This window comes from Hemicordylus capensis, chromosome 2 (genome assembly GCF_027244095.1).
Source record: "Hemicordylus capensis ecotype Gifberg chromosome 2, rHemCap1.1.pri, whole genome shotgun sequence".
NCBI lineage: Eukaryota > Metazoa > Chordata > Lepidosauria > Squamata > Cordylidae > Hemicordylus > Hemicordylus capensis.
In genome coordinates, this window is record NC_069658.1 from 19,066,919 (window position 1) to 19,088,176 (window position 21,258).

General features: G+C 45.0%; 1 protein-coding gene and 1 long non-coding RNA gene across 21 annotated transcripts in view; one reads left to right on the forward strand and one right to left on the reverse strand.

The window, feature by feature from the left end:
* TCF4 (transcription factor 4) overlaps positions 1–21,258 on the reverse strand; it is a 515,439-nt gene that overhangs the window by 275,275 nt on the left and 218,906 nt on the right. The gene's annotated exons all lie outside the window — the stretch shown is intronic.
* LOC128342238 (uncharacterized) lies at positions 13,783–19,129 on the forward strand. Its single transcript, XR_008314854.1, has 2 exons — positions 13,783–13,844; positions 18,976–19,129. It is a non-coding gene; the product is annotated as an uncharacterized LOC128342238 (long non-coding RNA).

A 21,258-nucleotide genomic window follows, 5' to 3' on the forward strand; every position in this document is an offset into this window, starting at 1 on the left:
AAGCCCCTGCATGGTCAATATTTGCACAATATAAGTGGAAAATCAGACATCACCAAGACCTGGCAATGGCTTAAGAATGGCAACTTGAAGAAAGAAACAGAGGGTTTAATACTGGCTGCACAAGAGCAGGCACTAAGAACAAATGCAATAAGAGCAAAAGTTGAAATATCCACTACAAACAGCAAGTGCCACCTTTGTAAAGAAGCAGATGAAACAGTGGACCACCTAATCAGCTGTTGTAAAAAGATCGCACAGACTGACTACAAGCAAAGGCATGACAAGGTAGCAGGGATGATACACTGGAACATCTGCAAAAAATACAAGCTACCTGTAGCCAAAAATTGGTGGGACCATAAAACTGAAAAACTGGTAGAAAATGAAGATGTAAAAATATTATGGGACTTCCGACTACAAACAGGCAAATACCTGCCACACAATACACCAGATATAACTGTAGTCGAGAAGAAAGAAAAACAAGTTAAAATAATCGACATAGCAATACCAGCGGATAGCAGAATGCAAGAAAAAGAAATAGAAAAAAATCATAAAATACAAAGATCTACAAATTGAAATTGAAAGTCTGTGGCAGAAAAAGACCAAAATAATCCCAGTGGTAATTGGTGCCCTAGGTGCAGTTCCAAAAGACCTTGAAGAGCACCTCAACACCATAGGGGCCACAGAAATCACCACCAGCCAATTACAAAAAGCAGCTTTACTGGGAACAGCCTATATTCTGCGACAATATCTATAACAATTGACAATAAAATTCAGCCATCCCAGGCCCTTGGGAAGGACTCGATGTCTGGATAAAACAAACCAGTCAATAACACCTGTCTGACTGTGTAAACAAGAAATAATAATAATAATCACCATCAGCCAATGAGAAAAAGCAACTTGACTGGGAACAGCCTATATTCTGTGACGATATCTATAATAACAACAGCAACAACATAATTCAATAAAATAATAAAATTCAGCCATCCCAGGTCCTTGGGAAGGACTCGATGCTGGATAAAACAAACCAGTCAATAACACCTGTCTGACTGTGTAAATAAATAATAATGAGTGAATGTTGTACAAAAACTCCACATTGGCTGATGCCTCTTCCCTGAGGTACTCTTTCAACCCCAGGGTCCACTTTGGTGTTCCAGCAAAAAACCAGCCATGGAAAGCGCTGGTGCTTGGACAACTACTGAAGTGAAGTTAAACAAACATTTAAATATGTTTCTGGGTTAAATTTTAACCCCATTTGGGACCCCAATAGCACATTACTCCCCCATAATTTCTGGTGGCTAAGTGGCTAGTTTTTTAATAAATTAAAAACTTTTAAATAAATAAATAAATAAATAAATAAATAAATAAATAATTGACTTTTTAATAAATTAAAAACTATTTTTAATAAATGGTTTCTTCTCACATAAGCAAGTCACACACACCCTCCCACCAAAAAACCCCCACATGGTTACAATAATGTTGACAAAATTTCAGTTTTCAAGAGATGTTTCAGTAGTGAGTCGAGGATTACAAACATGGAGGAGATTGTAAGGCACAGTTTTGGAGAGACAGAATGGACCAGCAAGATGTCCAAACGTTTCAGTTCCTGTTGTGTGGAAATGACAACAGACATAAAGTGATGGATGTTTCAACTTAGCCTTTTGACCAAGTGAGAATTACAACTTTGGCCACACCTGGATTACAGCCTTGCTGATATGTTACTCCTGAAGATGCAACATCCCAGGTATTGTCCACTGTGGAACTCTTTCTTCGGTAAATTGGTTTGGAATAAGAGATTTATTGACAATAGAGTCACATCTGTGTAACTGTCCCCTGGACTGACATAATAAGCTTTAGCATTTATTCTCCCGGACAGTGAAATCATTCACACAATCAAAAACTGTGTTCTCCCCGGGGTTGGGAGCTGCGTGTGCTCCCAATTTATGGTTGTGTAAAGCAAAGTAAGAGGAAAACCTGGATAGAAGTGATTGTGTGGAAGCAAGATAAGGGGGAAAGCTACCCAAGTTTTCCTCCTACTTTGCTTCCACACAATCACTTCTACCCAGGTTTTCCCCCTATCTTGCTTCCACGCAACCCAAAACTGGGAGCACACACAGTTCCCAAACCCAGGTAGAACTCAGTTTCTGATTGTGTGAATGACCCCCTTATGCCTAATATAGAGGAAATGTAGGGATGAAAAAATCCCAATAGGAAAAGAAGGAATGGCAAAATGTTTTGTTTCCAAAAGATCCCAGTGAAAACCTCTTCTTGATGGGACTATACAGATTCAAAACATACAAGAATTAAAATGTAGAGAAAATAAACAATATTTTATGAAATACTTTACAGCCTGGTTCCTCAGGAGCCAACACCCTCAACAACTACTGAGTATATATATTGTTCCAGACTCAGAGTACTTTGGAGAGTGATGGCTTTAAACTGGCTTTAAACAATACTACTATTTCTTAAAAGAAATATTCAGTAAACAGTTCTGAATACATAGGGCAGGAAACAGTGATGTATTTAATAAATGCAGGAACTGAAAACAATACAAATGCAACATATTCCTGTAATTCAATTAAGTGTCTAAACAAAAAAAACAAAAAAAACAATTGTTGCTATCCAATGGCCTTTAAAGCAATTATATTTCATGGGTTAAATAAATCTTATTACCTCTGTGATAGATCTCTACATTTGTTTGTCTCACAGGAACTGCTTAATCTATGCAAATTAATCTCAGATTACCCAGCAGATCTCACTCCTGTAGCACTACAGTATATACCTCAATCCTAGTGTCTGAGAGCAAAGGACTTGTCCTTATCCATTGGCAGTTTCCTTTAAATCTGAAATGCTTCTTATGTAAGTTTGTGGGGTAGAGGGGAAGGAGAATTTTTAACTAATAATCTAAGTTTGAGGATTTGAAATCCTGGAAAAACATCTACCGAAAATAATACAGAAAATAATCTCTGTCTGTACATTAGTGTTGAACACAGAAATATTACACAGTACAGACAGAAATATTTTAATATTTCTGATTTTAATGTTCTGTTGAACAGAACATTAAAGAAGAACAGAAGAGATTAACAGTCTCTTGCCACAGAGACTGCATCTAAACAGCTAGAGTAAAAATATACAATATAAGGATTTGATTATTCAGTCCTTGTAGTGGCACAATAATTACATAACCCAAATGAAAAGTGCATAGGAGGAGCTATGCTTCAGTGGCAAGGAGTTTCCATGAGACTCTGGAGAAGCCTCGCTGTTCATATGGCTTTAAGGGAACACTGATCTTAACTTAGTAGGGCTGAACAGTGGCCCAGACGAACGACTCAGTACAAGAAGCCTCCCTTTATCTTTGAATGTTAAGCAAAGCTGAACAGCACGAAATAAGCATCTGATATTTGAAATCTTTGAAGATGCTTAATTTACAGCAATATAAAATAACCCATCATTTGTCAAGGGCTTTTCGCATATGTGAAATTTACGTGTCTTTGTTTACTAAACCTGGAAGTAAAACTACTTTTAAAAAACCAGATACAGATTCTTAAAACCTTGAAAGCAACAGAATTGAGAGGCACAAATAGCCTTTGACAGCCACTCGCTTAGATGGCGTGGGAAAGGGTTAGATGAGCCCAATTTTGCACACTCGTGTGAACGGCCAGGATTGGGCCCAATCCCGGCAGCTACATGATGGCAAACCCAGCTAAGTAGCCTCCCTCTTAAATGAGGTTAATGGAGCAAGTGTTCCCTTAATCTCATTCTATTTATCGTGTGTCAGCCACGGCTGCTTGCAGCTATGGCTGGCACACTGGGGGGGGGGTTGGTTCGCACACTCGGGGGGGGAGGCTGTGCCACGGCTGCTTGAAGCTATGGCTGGCACACTCGGGTGGGGGGGATCCTAGTCATGCAGTGCATTATTGGAGCTCCGGGGGGCGAGGCAACGAGTGGTGGTGCGTCCTGGCACCCTGACCCTGGGAGCTGCAGAGCGAGCCGCTTCTCATTTGGGCGGGCAATCTGCCCATCCAGGGACAAAGTGCTGCGCATCTGCTGGGAGGGTGAGTCAAACCCACTCTGATCACAGACCTCCAGAGAGCTCTTCTCACTGATTGTGAGAAGAGCTCCAGTACGTCCAGAGGCAGTATACCTCTGAATTCACTGGGGAAAGACAACTCCACTGAGCTACTGACTTCATGCCCTGCTCATGGACTTCCCAGAGGCATCTGGCTGGTCATTGCTGGACAAAGGATGTTGGACTACATTGACCTTTGGTCTGATCTAGCAGGGCAATCCTTACATTCTTAATCTTGCACGACCCATTGATACAAAGTTTAAATCACTATTGTAAATACACCTGAGGGTATTTGTCAGCTGGGCAGCATATAGATCCAGTAGATAAATGAATAAGCAAGACAAACATTCCTAAGGTTGCAGTTTGAAGCATGTTTACCAAGAAGAAACTAAGCCCAACGTATCCAGCGGCCCACATGAACTACATCCCTGCATAGCAAGCTCAGCCGATACCCTGTTGAGCAGCAGAACACCTGCAGGGTGGGAGCAGAGCGATTTTTGCTGATTTCCCCAACCTCTGTTAGTGCTCTTTGCCATCCAAAAATACATTCCTGAGGGTCAAGCAGTCGGCAAGACATCAGCTGAGCTCAGTGCAGCTTTGCTGCACAGGGACACCACTCCCTTACAGCAGCTGATGGCTGCACCACATGTGGGCCAGTAGGACTTACTTCTGAGTAAATGTGTATGTTTATGCTGCTGAAGTCTTTCTTACAACAAATGATAAGGGCCAGGGTAATGGCAGAAGAGAGCAACCAAAATAAATCAAGGGGTTAGAATATCTTTTCTATAAAGAAAGGCTAAAACATTCCCTATAGAGAAAGGCTAAATTTTGGGATTTGTAGTGTAGAAAAGATAACTAAAGAAGACATGCTAAAAAATTAAGAGATGAAGTGTCTCCACAATTTCCCACACTTTTCACAGACTGCCAAGAACAGTCATATTCTGCAGTGCTGTTGGGCGCAATTTTGTTTAATTCTTTGCTTTAAATCACAGATCAGAGGAGTGAAGGCAGAAAGCATTGCCCTTATTCGTATTTGGCTTTGGACATCATACAGCCAAATCTAGTTTGGCCATATGGTGTCATCATGAAGGCAAATCAGAATGAGGGCCGAAAGTATTGCTTCCTGTCCTTGCTTTGTTGAACTGTGGGTAAAAGAGGGTAAACGGTAGCAAATAACACAAGGGAGAGGGATTGTGCTCACGGCCATGATCAGGTGGCATAGGTGAAAAAGTTGAGTGAGGGGTCATGAAATCTTTCATTCCCCTCCATCCACTCGGGCTAAAATGATTAACGTAGAAACTTTAGACATAGCAACTTATATTATGAATGGTGTTCTTCATTCTTATGAACTACATAATAAGCGCATTAGGTTAATTCAAAGACATACACAGAAATAAGTGTGTGCTTTCCCAAAGAGCATAGCTTAACCGGACAGCCACTGGTTGCCAAAACCTGCTTAGATATAAAACAGGTCAAGGTTTTGCCTTTTATTGAGTTCAGTTATTTTGCCATCCCAAGCCTGGGATATCAAGTTGCTTATTTATTTATTTTAAAATCTCTTCCGGCTATGAACAAAATTTCACAGCTCACCAAGCAATCCCTTGCAGGTGCAGGAACTCCAGTTTGCGCAGAAAGCTAAGCATAATTCTTAGAATTTCTACAGTGTTATTCAGGAGTGCTCAAAGCACATCACTACATCATCATCATCATTATTATTATTATCAGTAGTAGTAGTAGTAGTAGTAGCAGCAGCAGCAATGCAATATATACCCCACCTTTCCATTCCATACTTATTGCTTAAGGAGACAGACAAAAAACATAATTTAAAATACAATACATACATTCATAAATATCATTTTTAAATGTGCAGCAGAAAAAAGAAATACACAACTCAGGAAACCAAAAAAGCCCCAATGAAACAGCAAACCAATCAAATGCTTGCCTAAACAAAAGCGTCTTAAGTGAGCGGCAGAAAACCACAAAAGACAAGACTAAGCAAAGCTGACAATGGACTGGGTCTCACTGGGCGGCCGGATCGACCACCTACACAATTGCGGGCTCCGTGACAGAGCTGGAGGGGGCTGGGGAGCTCAGGGGCTGCGCGCCCCCCGGAAGCCCCAGTATGCCCTGCACGAGCACTCAGGGCATACTGGGGAGACCCCTAGAGCTGGGAGGTGGCTTTTCGCCTACCCTCCATGGGTCTACTTATGAGTAGCTGCAGTGCGGAGCCACGCTGCGGCTACTCACAACCAGATAGCCCGGTTTTACAGAGAGCTCGCTCCGCAAACCTGGGCTAAGGGGAGGGGTACTTAGGCGGGTTACCCGCCTAGGAACCACCGGGCTCGCAGCTGAACCTGGTGGTTCACACAATGAGGCAAAATTGGCCTCCGCTAGCCCGATTTTGCCCCGTCTTGTGAATAGCCTCATTATATTACTGGTTGTTACAAGAGGTAGGGCGACATTGGCCAGCACTCTGTGCAGCAGTATGCTGGCACCGTATGCTGTTCAGCATTATGCTGCTGTGGGATGGTTAGGGCAGCCCCGATGGTTTTGTGCAATAGGTCAGGTTGCCCAATTTCTTAGAAACAACAGAAGGAGCATTGAACAACTGTGTGGACACTGCTTTAAGTAGTTGTGCAACCTAGCTGGTTGCGCAAAACTGCTGGTGCTCCCTTTCCCATTCTGCAGCAGCCCTGGTGGATCCCTTATGCTGGTGTACCACTGCATGGAATGTTGACTATTATTATTATTATCACTTCACAAACCTTGGGGCTGGTATCTTGCCAGAGGCCATCCAGAAAGCCCATGGCTGTAGTAAGAGTTGAACCAGAGATTTCCTGGCTCAGAGTTCATTTTCTTCATAATTCTGCTACACTGTGCTAGCTTTTTTATACAACACAGTGGGCTCCTTCACCGACAAGGGCTTTTCTGTTTCTCACGATGGACGGAACATCCCTACTACTACTACTACTTCTACATATATACCTGTTTTCAACAAACGTTCTCAAAGTGGTCCACATAGAAAAATAATAAATAAATAAAGATGGTCACCTGTCCCTTAAGGGATCACAATTTAAAAAGAAACACCAGGAAAAGCCACTGGAAGGATGCTGTGTTGGGGTTGGATAGGGACACTTGCTCTCCCCATGCTTAATGTAAAAGATCCACCACTTTAAAAGGTGCATCTTTGCTCATTTAGCAGGGGTAACATCCCCACTCATACATAATAATCCATGAGGCGAGTCTCACAGTCAGTGAGACTTGCCAAAGTGAGGTCTGCGGGGAGAGCGGGCTTAGCCACTCTTAGACAATCAGGCAGGAAGCCCTGGGCAGCCATATCAGCTGCCCACACGACTGCCAGCTCCGTCACGGATCTGGAGGGGGCTGCAGGGATCGGGGGGCCGTGCAGCTCCCAGAAGTTCCAGGATGCCCCACGCAAGGGCACGGGGCATCCTGGAGAGACTTCCTAGGGCTGGGAGGCTGATTTCAACCTCCTGGCGGGGGTCTCCTCATGCAGAGCCATGCCACAGCAATACACGAGCAAATAGATGGGGTTAGTGGAGTGCTTGCTCCGCTAATCTCGTCTAAGGGGAGGGCTCCGTAAGTGGGTTACCCGCTTTGAGGACACCAGGTTCACCTGCGAGCACAGTGGTTCTCACGCTCACCAGAAAGTGGCTAGGGTACCTGAGCCCGCTTTTTGGTGATAGTGAGAATCACCCACCTCCATGTGTGATGCTGTCACCTCCACTGAAGTGAATGGGCAAGCTCTCTTCCAAGGACTCCTGTGCCTGCATTGTATACAGTGAGTCATGTGGTAGCAAGCATGACTTGTCCCCATAGCTAAGCAGGGTCTGCCCTGATTGCATCTGAATGGGATACTTGATGTGTGAGCACTGCAAGATATTCGCCTCAGGGGATGGAGCCGCTCTGGGAAGAGCAGAAGGTTCCAAGTTCCCTCCCTGGCATCTCCAAGACAGGGTTGAGAGAGATCCTTGGAGAAGCCACTGCCAATCTGTGCAGACAATACTGAGCAAGATGGACCGAGGGCCTGATTCAGTATATGGCAGCTTCCTATATTCCTATGCACTGCCTTTCAAGCGGACATTCAGAGAACTCTTTGAGCCCTTTCTTACCTCCCCGCAAACCAACAAGGGCTCCACCTGCTGCCGGTAGCTCAGAGGCCCAGGGTGCCAGGATGCGTCTCTCTGTGCCCCCAGAGCTCCCATAATGCAACGTGCAACTGCGTGGTGCATTATGGTGTTCCCCATCCCCTCCCAGGATCTCTACAGTCTGCTAGACCATCACAGAAACTGGGTTAGGAGAGCATTTGGGTTTGGGTGGCTGTGGAGTTGGGTTTGGTACCAAGGCACGTTGGGATCGGGCCCAATCCTGACAGTACACACGCACAGGCAAAACTAGGTGGGCTTCCTTAGCCTGGTTTTGCCTGCGCATGTGAATAGCTTCTTCCTATATCAGCAGCCAAGAGGATTCTTGGGCACACACTCTAGGGCACACACTTCGTTCACACAGAGCACTGCTCAGGGCCCACTCCCAACTTGAATGTGCTGAAAAGGAATCCCAGAACACAAGCAACAATTCTCTAAATTGTGGTCGAAGATTGACAGCCGCCACTAACGGGAGCATGTCTGTTATGACTCCTCATTGATCCCTACAAGCCAGCTTGCCCAAGCAAGTCCAGGACTCCCCAGAACACAGTTTGAAAACCACTGCCGTGCATGCATCCAAGACTGTCGTGAGGTATTCAAGACACATATGCGACATTTGTAGGTAAACCTTGAAACTTCAAAACTATGTAGATAGATAGATATGTTTATTGCGCTCACAGAGCAGATTAATAAACAATAACAATTAATAGCATTAATAAGAAAATTCAAAAATTTCAAAAGTCTACAAAATCACAAACTATTCAAATTACTAATACAGTCTCTACGGAGCTTCGACGCCACAAAACGATGTAGAAAACAGAAAAACAAAACAACAAAAACCCAAAACGCATTTTCTGGATGTGATCAGATACTATGATAGATCAATAAACAAAAGTCCATGGGTGCCAAATTAAAAAATGAAGGCACAAAATAAAATAAAAATCAATACATTAATGTTCATGACTTGCCATACCCTATGCTTCCATATTGCAGAAGCAAATGTAGAACATTGTTCTTGGCTTGCATGTTGCCTGTTCTGTGAGTTTCAGTATCAGTACCATCACTTACTCTATCTCTTCTCACTCCAATTCTTGGCTACATAAACACTCTCAACTATGAAGGGGCAACACTGGAGAAACATTTTTGGTAACAGATGAACGCTACCTTTAGCTCACTATGAAGACACAGCAAAAATAAAGAGTCTGCCACGGCTCGATGCTAACTGAATGCACAGCACTTCCATAAGTATGGATTCTACATCTCACTCTGAATTCAAACACTTTGAAGACAAATGCTGTATTTTAGAGTACCCAGACAATAAGGGTTCTGCTATGTTGTGTATTTCTTTTGCTTCAGATTACATTTTTGTAAGGAAAAATATTAAATATATATTTCCACCATCTATGACTATTTATTACTTTTGCCTCTAGTGGGGAAAAGGACATGCACAACCATCAGTACAATTTTGGGAAAGTATCAAGTCATGTCACCGATTGGAGGAAAAGAAAGTATTAGGATTTTCCCACGTGAAAAACAATGAAAAGTTTTAGAATACATCCAGAAGGCTCAAATTAGCATTATCCAGCAGAGGGCATCCATACCCTAATAAGACAGTTACACTTGAGACTTGGCTCGTCCAATGTTATCAGTGTTATGAAAGTTATGCTATATTTTTTTTAAAAGGTAAATATGCCACTTCAGCAAATAATCAGCATAATGCCAGGTGCATTGTGGGAAATATATCACTATAGATTGCTCTCTTTCATCTTGAGTCTTACTTAAAATTAATTTCAGTAGTACTTATCTTTAAGCAGCCTTCAAATTACAATGGACAAAATAAATATTTCCTAAAGAATGTTTTTTCTGCCCTCTTCAAATTGTTAATGTTCACTTTTCTGCAATATAATGACTGTTTCTGAAGTTTTAGCTAAGAAAGGTATAGAGCAGAAAATTCTCAATTTTCAGATTTTAATCTTGGTTGTAGCTCATAAGATCAGGACAAAAAATTTACATTGTGATGTATCATTAAAATGTGTAAATATATTATCAAAATGGGACTGACTGTTGCGGACGCAAAAACTAATTTTGTCTGGCAACGACAATGGCTTAGGAGAAGACAGGGAAGCTCTTCACACAATACGTGTGGAGAGCTTTGGCGGGTCTGCAGGGAAGGAGGGTTTAGCTTACCTTCCCCGCAGAAGACTGGTGGCAGTTCCCTGGGCAGGCAGATCGCCCACCCAGATGAGCATCGGCTCTCTGGAGGGCCACCTGCCCAGCTGCTCCAACGCACCTTGCCTGGCTGCTCCAAAGACTGTGTGCAGGGAAACACTGCCGCACAGCACCCCACCCCCCAGAGCCCCGATAATGCACCACTCAAGTGCGAGGTGCATTACTGGGAGTCCCCCTCACCCCGAGTGTGGCTGCAGCAGCTGTAAAGAACTGTGGCAGACACACAACCAGAAAAACAGGGTTAGGAGAGCGCTTGCTCTCTTAACTGCATTTAACTGGGAGACTACATAGGCGGGTTTGTCGCCTTGTAGCCACCGGACTCTGGTGTGAGCCTCACATGCTCAGCAGAAACCAGGTTGGGCTCCCTTAGCCCAGTTCCTGCTGCACGTGTGAATACCCTCAGGGGTTCCCACAGGGCAAGCCACAGTAGTTCTGCATTTGAGCAGAGGTTTCCAGGTGCAACTGTGCACTAAAGGTATCAGTGGTCCACAGCAATGCCTAAGGGACTCTGTGCAGCTGCAGCATGGGCACTGAATAGTTGATGGATTTCTCTTGGGCAGAATAGGGAGTGGGAAATAGGACCCCCTGGAAATTCCATCCCTCCACCTGCCCACATGGACCCCATACAAGATGGAATCTGTAGAATCCAAGGGAAAGAGTTGTGGTATGCAAGGACAAGGCAGTGGAGTGGAATCATCAGGAATATTAATAGTCTAATGAAATCGATATTATGTACAGAGAGGCAAGTTCAGACTGCTTTTCAGTGCTCTTGCTGCTGGCTGTCTGTTAGCCCCGCCTCTACTCCAGGACTGGAAGTAACTAAAGCCCCATTCAAAAGCTGGCCTGGATCAAGAAATGGATGAACCTAAAACACCACAGAATCCCATGGCCTCCCCCTCCCCCACCCCTTGTTGTGTTCTTCATGTAGACTGAAGTCCTCTGGATAGGAACCATGGCAGTTCTGCATACCACCTGGTACACAATGTTAAATATATTTTCAATGGCAGTAGTAATCTCTCTCATACACACACATTTATATAAACTTTCAATGCTCTCGGGCATATGAACTTGTGTATTGAGAAAGTAAGCCGAGTTTCCAAATATAGTCAACGGAGCTTGCACATTAGCCCATGCAAGCCCCACTGAAATAAACTGAGCTTGGGATCCATGGATTGCACCCAAGATCTACAAAGCAGGCAACTTAGGTTACATGTAGGTCACAATAAATAATACTCATTGCTTGGCCAATGTAAGCTGCAATGTTGCTGCATAAGTTGAAATGACAAGCTTTTATTATTACTAAGCACTTGATTTCTGAAACATTTGCACAATCTGTTAAGTCCGGACAAATTTAAATGGTTCTGACATGCAGCCTGCTAGGGTCAGTGACAAGGATAATGCCTCTGTTCGCGGGTAAAAATTTGTGGCATATAGGTCACTCTCTTAAGGGGAATCAACTGTGTGTCTCTTCTTTGCATTTCCACCACAATCCTTCATCCTGCAGCCTGGAGCTGAGAGTGAAATGCAAGAAAGGAGTCGAGCGCTCAAAGCAAAAATCTGCTTCCAGGACAATCCATTATATCTGACAAGTTAAATGTTCCATGGTAGACCATATGGCATCAGAGCAGGGCTGACGATGGAAGAGGGAAACTCGGCAAATGCATCACAATTAAGGAGTTTGACTATAGACTATATTTTGATTTGCTTTATTTTTTATTTTATTTTATTTTAATCGTAGTGGCCACATGCATTTAGCAGTAGCCCTCATTAGGCCCCTCTATGGGTTTTGGTTGTGCATAGTTAACCAGAGTTCTGTCTTCCTAATTTTCTGTTTAGTACCATGTAGAACAGTGATACCCATTCAGTGGCTTTCTACTGCTAGATCTCCTAACAACACTAGAACCCTTTTATTACCCATGTGTGTGCACATGGCACAGATTCTGAAACAACAGAGCAGGAAGAATCTAGAAACATTTAGGATTACCTAGGGACATCTTGCCAAAGATTTGGGCAGTTACCTTGAATTACTATACAGAATTCAACTGTTTTCACAACCCCTTCAGCTTCTTTGCCAATCACCTTTATAGTTCTGTGAGGGGATTTCTTCCTAGCCCTCTAACTTGTGCACAGACCCCCAATAAGAGACACGGAGATACGTAAGAGGTTGAAACATAAGGGTCATACTTTATTATCTCATTATAAAAAGATCTGAAACTGAATAACTGAAATAGACTGTGAATCAAACCTCAGGGGGAAGCAGACACCCAGGTGTTAACTTCTCCCCCACCTACACCAGGCAATCTAATCAAGCTCAGAGGCCAGTAGTAGGGAAGTGCTCGAAGTGTTTCAGCATCTCTATTCCGAGGCGCCGAAACGCTTCGAGCTGCCGCCGCCGAATCAGTTCAGCGGCGGGGGTGGGGGGAGTAGGCAGTTTAAGAGGAGGAAGGAAGGCCTTAACTGTCCCTCCTTTGCTCCTCCATCGCCCCCTGCCACCCCCGAGCAGCGCTGTTTGTATTCAGCAGCCTGGCTCTCTGTTTGCCCAGCTGCATCTTGCTAGGAACAGGAAGTTCCCTGTTCCCAGCAACCTTTGGGCAGCATCAGGAAGGAAATGGCATCTGAGCATGTGTGGATGCTAACTTGACTGTTCAATGTTGCCACAAACACTTGGTGCACATCCCGAGCCAGTAGCAGTCATGTGATTGCTGAAGCCTTTTCAGTACCACACGTGCACTGTATAGAGATAGGCTCACCCAAGTTACCCCAGCCCCATAAGCTCTGAATGGATGACGCGAGCAATTTCCCAAAGGGACTCCAAAATCCAGGAGTCCTAGTCACCTCTAGGCCCCCAGACTCTGAGGGGCTATTTCATGGAGATCCCCCTTCACTATAATAGTGCATCTGGCTGCATACAGACTAAATCAACCCTCCAATACCTGCACTCCCCTGACAGTGTGAGAGAAGCGTAGTGAGCATCATTCAGGAGGATATTAAGGGGATGGAGTTACTGCCAAAAATAACTGAGGAACAGTTCTAGAAAGTTCCCAAGTAGACTTTGCACATGTGCAGATACCCATTGGTGTGAATAGCATAGAAGAATATGAAGAAGAAGGTGAAAAAATCCTCAATTTGCAGACACAACACTATTTAGCCCTGGAAGGCGATAAGCTAATTCCGGACTAAGAATAGGCAAGTAAGAGTGTGCCAAACTCACTCTGAGGGGCTACAAATAGAGATGGGGTTAATTTATAAAGAAGGTGCCCTGGGTCAACCATGTGGGCTCATATGACCCTGGATAATATGCAAATTTCTCCTGTCTTCCAGGATGCCAACTGCAACTCCACCTTCCCTGATATCACATGAAGTGCTAGATAACAAGCACTTATCAGGTAATGGCATATCTTGTCACAAACTCTTGCCACAAGCATATGTCAGCAAATGGCATATCTTCCCTTAATGCCTGCCTAGAGGCGGTAATGGGCTGGAGGGGTGATAACAAACTGAAGTTGAATTCAAATAAGATGGAGGTACTGACTTTGGCGGGGTTGGAACCCAAGAGATGGTTTAGATCTGTCTGTTCTGGATAGGGTTACACTCCCCCGGGCCAGGAGCGCTTTTTATCAGCTTCAGCTGATATGTCAGCTATGTCCATTTCTAGAGGTAAATGACCTTAAAACAGTACATATAGTGGTAACCTCCAGACTTGACTACTGTAATGCACTCTAGATAGGCCTGCCTTTGTATGTAGTCCAGAAACTACAATTGGTATAGAATGCGGCAGCCAGATTGGTCTCTGGAACAACACAAAGGGACCATATAACACAGGTTTTGAAAGAACTGCACTGGCTGCCGATACGTTTCTGAGTGAAATATAAAGTGCTGGTTATTATCTATAAAGCCCTTAATAGCTTGGGCCCAGGCTATTTAAGAGAGTGCCTCCTTTGTCCTGCTGCTTGTTACGATCTTCTGGAGAGGTCCAGTTATGATTGCCACCAGCTCATTTGGTGGGGACCCTGGACTGGGCTTTCTTTGTGGCTGCCCCAGAGCTTTAGAATATCCTCCCTGCTGAAATGAGCATCTCCTTCTCTGTTTGTTTTCAGGAAGACCCTCAAGACTCTCCTGTTCTCATAAGCTTTTAATTAAAATTAATTTTAATAATTTTAATTAGTTTTAATAACTGTTTTATACTATTGTTTTTATTGTGTCTCATGTATTTTTGTCTGGGTTGATTTTTAAATATTTAAAATTTTGTACACCACCTAGAGATGTACATATCAGGCGGTATAAAAATACGATAAAATGAATGAATGAATGAATTGCAAAGGTTTTCCTCTAAAGTAATTGCATCAATTGGCCATAATTCTTTCCGTTCAGCAGTCATAGTGTTTGTGAACATTCCATAATATCATGCTGGTCATCCAATGGCTTAGGGTGGGAGTGGGTGTAGCTGACAAAATGTCAGTTTATATCATGCAGCAACATCAGAAACATCAGAAACTAAGGCTGTTCACATGAGCAGCCCTACTTGAGCTTGCAAGCCCTACCTAGGCAAGGCTGCTTGTGTGAGCAATGCACTGCTCACACAGTGCATTGTAGGATTTCTGGAGACTGGGCTTCATTTCCCCGACCTCAAGATGGCCATGTAACTCCCTTCAGCATGAGTCGTGTGGGTGCACAAGTGGCGCGGCAACTCATGTGGGTGTGCTAGTGTGAGTGCGCTAGTTTACCCACTCATGTGGGTATGCAGCCACTCGTGTGGGTGCACAAGTGGTGCTTGCATGAGCAATGCACTGTTCATGCAGTGCGTTATGGGATTTCTGGAGGCTGGGCTTTGTTTCCCTGGCCTCAAATGGCCACATCGCTCCCTGCAGCATGGCTCATGTGGGTGCATGAGTGGTGCAGCCAAAGAAAAGGAAAGGATCTGCCACAGCCCTCCCCGCCCTGATTCCAGGGTCGCATGAACAACCTTACTGAATAGTTAGGGCTACAATCACAACAGAAAATGGTAGAGATCTAGAACTGTTCATTAGTTGCTTCAACCAGAGGCTGTCCCCTCCCCTTTTTGTTGTCTTTGACCAAGATTTTGACCAAATGTTGAGCATGATGTTTAGTCAGGCTTTTAGTTTATAGCAGGCTTCCCCAAACTGCGGCCCTCCAGATGTTGCTGAACTACAACTCCCAGCATACCCAGCCACAATAAACTGTGGCTAGGGATGCTGGGAATGTAGTTCAACAACATCTGGAGGGCCGCAGTTTGGGGAAGCCTGGTTTATAGTTTTAAAGCTCTGGGTTTTGGCATTTTTAATATGTATTTATACATTGTTTCAATGTTTTAATGGGTTTTTTTAGATTGTGCACCACCAAGGGACTTTTTAGTATGGAGCACTATAGAAATGCAAGAAATAAATTATGAACTAGCTGAACCCGCACAGAGCATCTGTGCGGTAGTTCACTTCCTTTTGGGGGTTAGTTGGGAGAATTTGTTTGGCTGGTCCTCCCACAGCTCTCTCACTCGCTCTGTCCCCCCCCCAGCTCTCTTGCTCGCTCTGCCCCCCACACCGCCTCTCTCGCTTGCTCTGTCTCTCTCCCCTCCGCGCCTCTCTCTCTCGCTCTGTCTCTCCCCCCACCGTGCCTCTCTCGCCCTGTCTCTCCCCCGCGCACCTCTCTCGCCCTGTCTCTCCCCCGTGCACCTCTCTCGCTCGCCCTGTCTCTCCCCCGTGCGCCTCTCTCGCTCACCCTGTCTCTCCCCCGCGTGCCTCTCTCGCTCACCCTGTCTCTCCCCCCGCGCCTCTCTTGCTCACCCTGTCTCTCCCCCTGTGCCTCTCGCTCGCCCTGTCTCTCCCCGCGCCTCTCTTGCTCGCCCTGTCTCTCCCCGTGCCTCTCTCGCTCGCCCTGTCTCTCCCCGCCCCTCTCTTGCTCGCTCTGTCTCACCCCCGCGCGCCTCTCTCGCTCGTGCTCTCTCCCCCATGCCTCTCTCGCTTGCTCTTTCCCCCACGCGCCTCTCTCGCTTGCGCTGTCTCTCTCCCCCATGCCTCTCTCGCTCGATCTGTCTCTCTCCCCGCGCCTCTCTCGCTCGCTCTGTCTCCCCCCTGTGCACCTCTCTTGCTCGCTCTGTCTCTCCCCCCTGCGCGCCTCTCTTGCTCGCTCTGTCTCTCCCCCCCTGCGCGCCTCTCTCGTTCACTCTGTCTCTCCCCCCCCCCCGCACCTTTCACGCTCACTCTGTCTCCCCCCCACTTGCCTCTCTCGCTCGCTAGAGTCTGCAGCCACCACCGTGGTCTTTTGCACCACGCTTCTTTTTCAATATAAAGTCAAAAAGGTGTGAAGAATTCAACTATACAGGATGCGGTGGAAATGAAAACAACTTTGTTACTCAGAAGGACTGTTGGAAGGTCTGTCGGAAAGCAGGGAGAAAACCAAGTTTTGAGAGAAGAACTGTTTGGAAACCAAGAAAACCCATTTACAGCGTGGTCCGGCCAATTCTCCTCCTCCTGGGTGTGCCAGCCAATCAGGCACCTCCGCAGCCCAGCCAATCAGCTGGGCTGCCGGGATGCATTTTCCCCAGGCACACCTAGGAGAAATATATATACAGATGATTGTACCCACCATGAGCTCAAGCAAACCTTTTTGCATCTTTGGGGAATGTGGTGGGCAAGATCCCATACAATATTTAGTCTACTCTTCCAGCTGCAGCCTGTTCAAAATTCCTGGTAGGACATGCACAGGAGACTTGTACCAAGTGGGGGAGGAATTAAGGGAAGATCAATATTCCACTGACAGCAACATTCTAATTCAAATAAACTGAAAATAAAGAGTAGGGTGGGGTGTGCATGGAACAGGCTGGCCCAGTTTGGTTTGAGTCCAAACTGGACTCAAACCTGACCAGCCCAGTTCGGTTCTGCGCCCCCTAGAACCTCCTGGTCCAGTCCGGTTCGGGGGGGGGGGGGTCGCAAAGATTTTTAAAAACATAATAATAATAATTTTTTTTACCTTTCTCCCCTCCGGGGAAGTTGGTTGGGGCAGCGGCGGGGTGTGTGTGTGTGTCCGCGGAAGTCCTCCCTTCCCCCTCCAGCATTCAAAATGCCCCCCTCCAGCCAGCTTGGGCCGGTTTGGGGGCCTGTTCGGGTCTCCATATATTATCACGGCAGCCATTTTGGACGTATACATTCGGGCTTCCATATACATTCGGGCCTCCGTATATTGGCACGGCGGCCATTTTGGGCCTCGCAGAGGCCATTTTAGCATTTGCGGTGGTCATTTTTAAAAAAAATTAAGAAATGGCCACTGCACATGCAAACGGGCCAGAGGGGGCATTTTGAAGGCCAGTGGGGAGAATGGGGAACCCCCATAGACCATTCCCTGCCACCCCAACAAACTCCCATGGAGGAGAGAAAAGTTTTTTAAAAATTAATTAAAAAAATATTCATGAACTGGTGGAGGGGTTTGGTCCCAGTCCGGACAGAACTGGGCGGGGGTTTGGTTCGACCCAGAAACATCGAACCCCCGAACCAAACCCCTGAAACCCGGAACCAGTTTGCACATCCCTAGAGTAGGGTGGGGTTTACTTTGTTGCGCTTCATATATTCATTGTAGATGAGCAGCACAAGCCCTTCCTCCACAGCCTCCAGTGTGAACTAAGCTTTCTCCATGAAGCTTTCTCCACTCCTGGCCCAGGTGGCAGGAGTGCCTATTTTCAACTCAGGCTTGTCCGCCACCTACAGCCCTTTCTGGTCAGAGATAGCCTGGCCACAGTGATCCATGCTCTGCTAACTTCCAGACTGGAATATTGTAATGCACTCTACGTGGGGCTGCCCCCGAAGATGGTTCGGAGGCTACAACTAGTGCAGAATGCAGCAGCAAGACTACTGATGAGTACTTCTGGCTGGATGCACATCATGCCAGACTTAAAGGAACTGCACTGGTTGCCAACTTGCCACGGGGCCCAATGAAAGGTTTTGACTTATAAACATTGACTTGTAAGCCATGAACAACCTGGGCCCCAAATACCTGAAGGAACACCTTATTCCATACAGACCTGCGCCCATCAGTTAAGATCTATAGGAGAGGCCCTCTTGGTAGTGCTACCATTGCCAGCAGTTAAAGGGGTAGGGTCACATGAAAGGGTTTGCTCTGTGGTGGCCCCTAGATGGTGTAATTCCTTCCCCTCTGAGGTGCACCAAGCTCTGACATTGTGTACATACAGAAGAATCACGAAGACGCACCTCTCACCTATATAGATGATGGTGAATTTAATTATGTTTTATATTGGTTTTATTGTAATCTGCTCTGAGACCTTTGGGTATAGGGTGGGCTAGAAATGTAAATGAATGAATGAATGAATACATAGCCAATACATATGATTCGCCAATACAAACCAGTATGTATTATTTATTGTCTCTCAGTTTTGGGGGGGAAGACACACATGGAGTGGACCTCTGAATAATTGGCTACTCCAGGGGAAGGCTCACTTCACACTAGAGGCTGTGCTGTGAAGGTGAATGGCTTATTCTGCTTCTCTACTAGGCTACTGCAGTTCCTACCCAAGTGAACATATGAAACCACTCTGTATTAATGCATGATGGCCTGTACCACAAGTTCTTCTGAGATCAGCAATCATCTATGAGTAATGTTTTGTTATATCACTTTTAAAAAATAATTAAAACAAACTTTGAAGCTAGATGTTTTCACACACTACGAATTCAGTTTTTAAGGTCCCGGAACGTTGCATTTGAAATCTATATAAATTGTACTTATATCCAAGCTCTTCCTTGGTTAGCTCAAGACACTTTCATTGGGTTCCACTCAGTCTCCCACTCAGGCATAGATTAGGTCTTTGCATGTTTAATGGTACAATATTAGGCAGTTCATACATTACCAGAGTGCTACTTTCAGTATGTGAAATACCGAATTAAAGATTCAGTCTTGAAGACATATTTTTAGATCATGCATCTATATGTCATAGCATATGCATAGCAAATACAAAGTGCTGGTTATTATCTATAAATCCCTGAATAGGTTAGGTCCAGGGTACTTAAGAGAGTGCCTCCTTTGTCATGAACCCTGCCTCCTATTAAGATCATCTGGGGAAGTCCAGTTACAGTTGCTACCAGCTCGTCTGATGGCGACCTGGGGCCAGACTTCCTCTGTGGCTGCCCTAGGGCTTTAGAATGCCTGTCAAAAATAAGAGCCTTTCCATCTCAGATTGCTTTTAAAAAGACCCTTAGAACACACCTGTTTCCTCAGGTTTTCTAATTAAAATGAAGTTTAAACTGTTTAATTATTTTACTCTGTGAAATTTTTTTAATTGATTTATTCTGTTAATTGTTTTTGTTTTTATTCTTTGAAAGTGTTTTGTTTTCATATTGTAATTTGGATTATGTAAATTGCCTATATTTATTTATTTATTATAGCAGGCGGTGTATAAATATGATAGATAGATAGATAGATAGATGAGCAGGCAGCCATCTTTGTAGAACAGACATTCTCTCAGGAAGGAGACAAAAAGGCATCATTTAAGATTATACATGCTGTAGATTTTACAAGTATTTGCATTTTTTAAAAAATGTAATCTGCTGCCTAAATAATCTGATGCACCTTCTTAGTATTAATCTAACCAATTAATTGTTTACACATTGCAGCCCAAAAACCACTTGTTTCAAAATGTCAGATTTCTCGGCATTTTGTTCTAATGCTGAGCACTTCCTTCCTTCTCCAGTCCAGTAAGCTCATGGCCTAGGTAGGAAATCCCATTAATCTGGATTCCCACTGCTTATAGGGGGAAAAAATCCTCTTCTTCCCTTAATAATATATTGTATAATGCAGTAGGTGGACCAGGTGAAGCAAGTAGATGCAAGTAGCTACCAACTGCATATGGGGTAACAGTTCATGCCAGGGGAGGTCATATGAGTATGAAAAACTCCCTACTACACCATGAGTTCATTCACACAATCAAAGAGGTGATTCTTACAAGCAGCAGGAACCGGGCTGAGGGAGCCGCCCAGTTACTGCTGGTCGTGATAACCCCTGTGAGCCGTGCAGCTCCTGCCGGTGGCTCGGCAGCAAGCCCGCTTATGGAGCCATCCCTTTAAATGAGGTTAACGGAGCAAGCGCTCTGTTAACCTTGGTGTTTTTGGTTATGTGTCCACCGTGGCAGCTTACATGGGGGAGGGGGGATCCCACGAATGCACCACACACTTGCACGGTGCATTACTGGGGCTCTGGGGGTGGGGTGCTGCACGGCAGCACCTCCCTTCACCCGACCCCCAGAGTATCTGAGCGAGCCGCAGCCGGGCACAGGAGTGCCGCAGCAAAGCTGCCACTCATCTGGACAGGCAATTCGTCCAACCGAGGAGGGGTAAGTGCTTGCCTGCGGAAACAGTAGGTCAAGCCCACTCTCCCCACAGAAACCCCTTTTGGCTCTACACACTGATCATGTGTAGAGCCTTATAAACTGCATTCTACCCAGGTTTGGGAGCTGTGTGTGCTCCCAGTTCTCAGTGGTGTGGAAGCAAGATAAGAGGAAAGCCTGGGTAGAAGTGATTGTGTGGAAGCAAGGTAGGAGGAAAACCAGGGTAGCTTTTCCTCCTACCTTGTTTCCACACAACCAAAATTTGGGAGCATACAAAGCTACCAACCCCATATAGAACACAATTTATGATTGTGTGAATGACCTCAGTGGATGACATCCTGGCTAATGAAGCACGCACATTAATAGGGTTTGAGGGGATGTAGTGGGAGTTCTTGTGCAACAGACCCAGCCCACTTGAACTATTGCGCAATAGTACTAATACTTCTGAGCACTGCCAT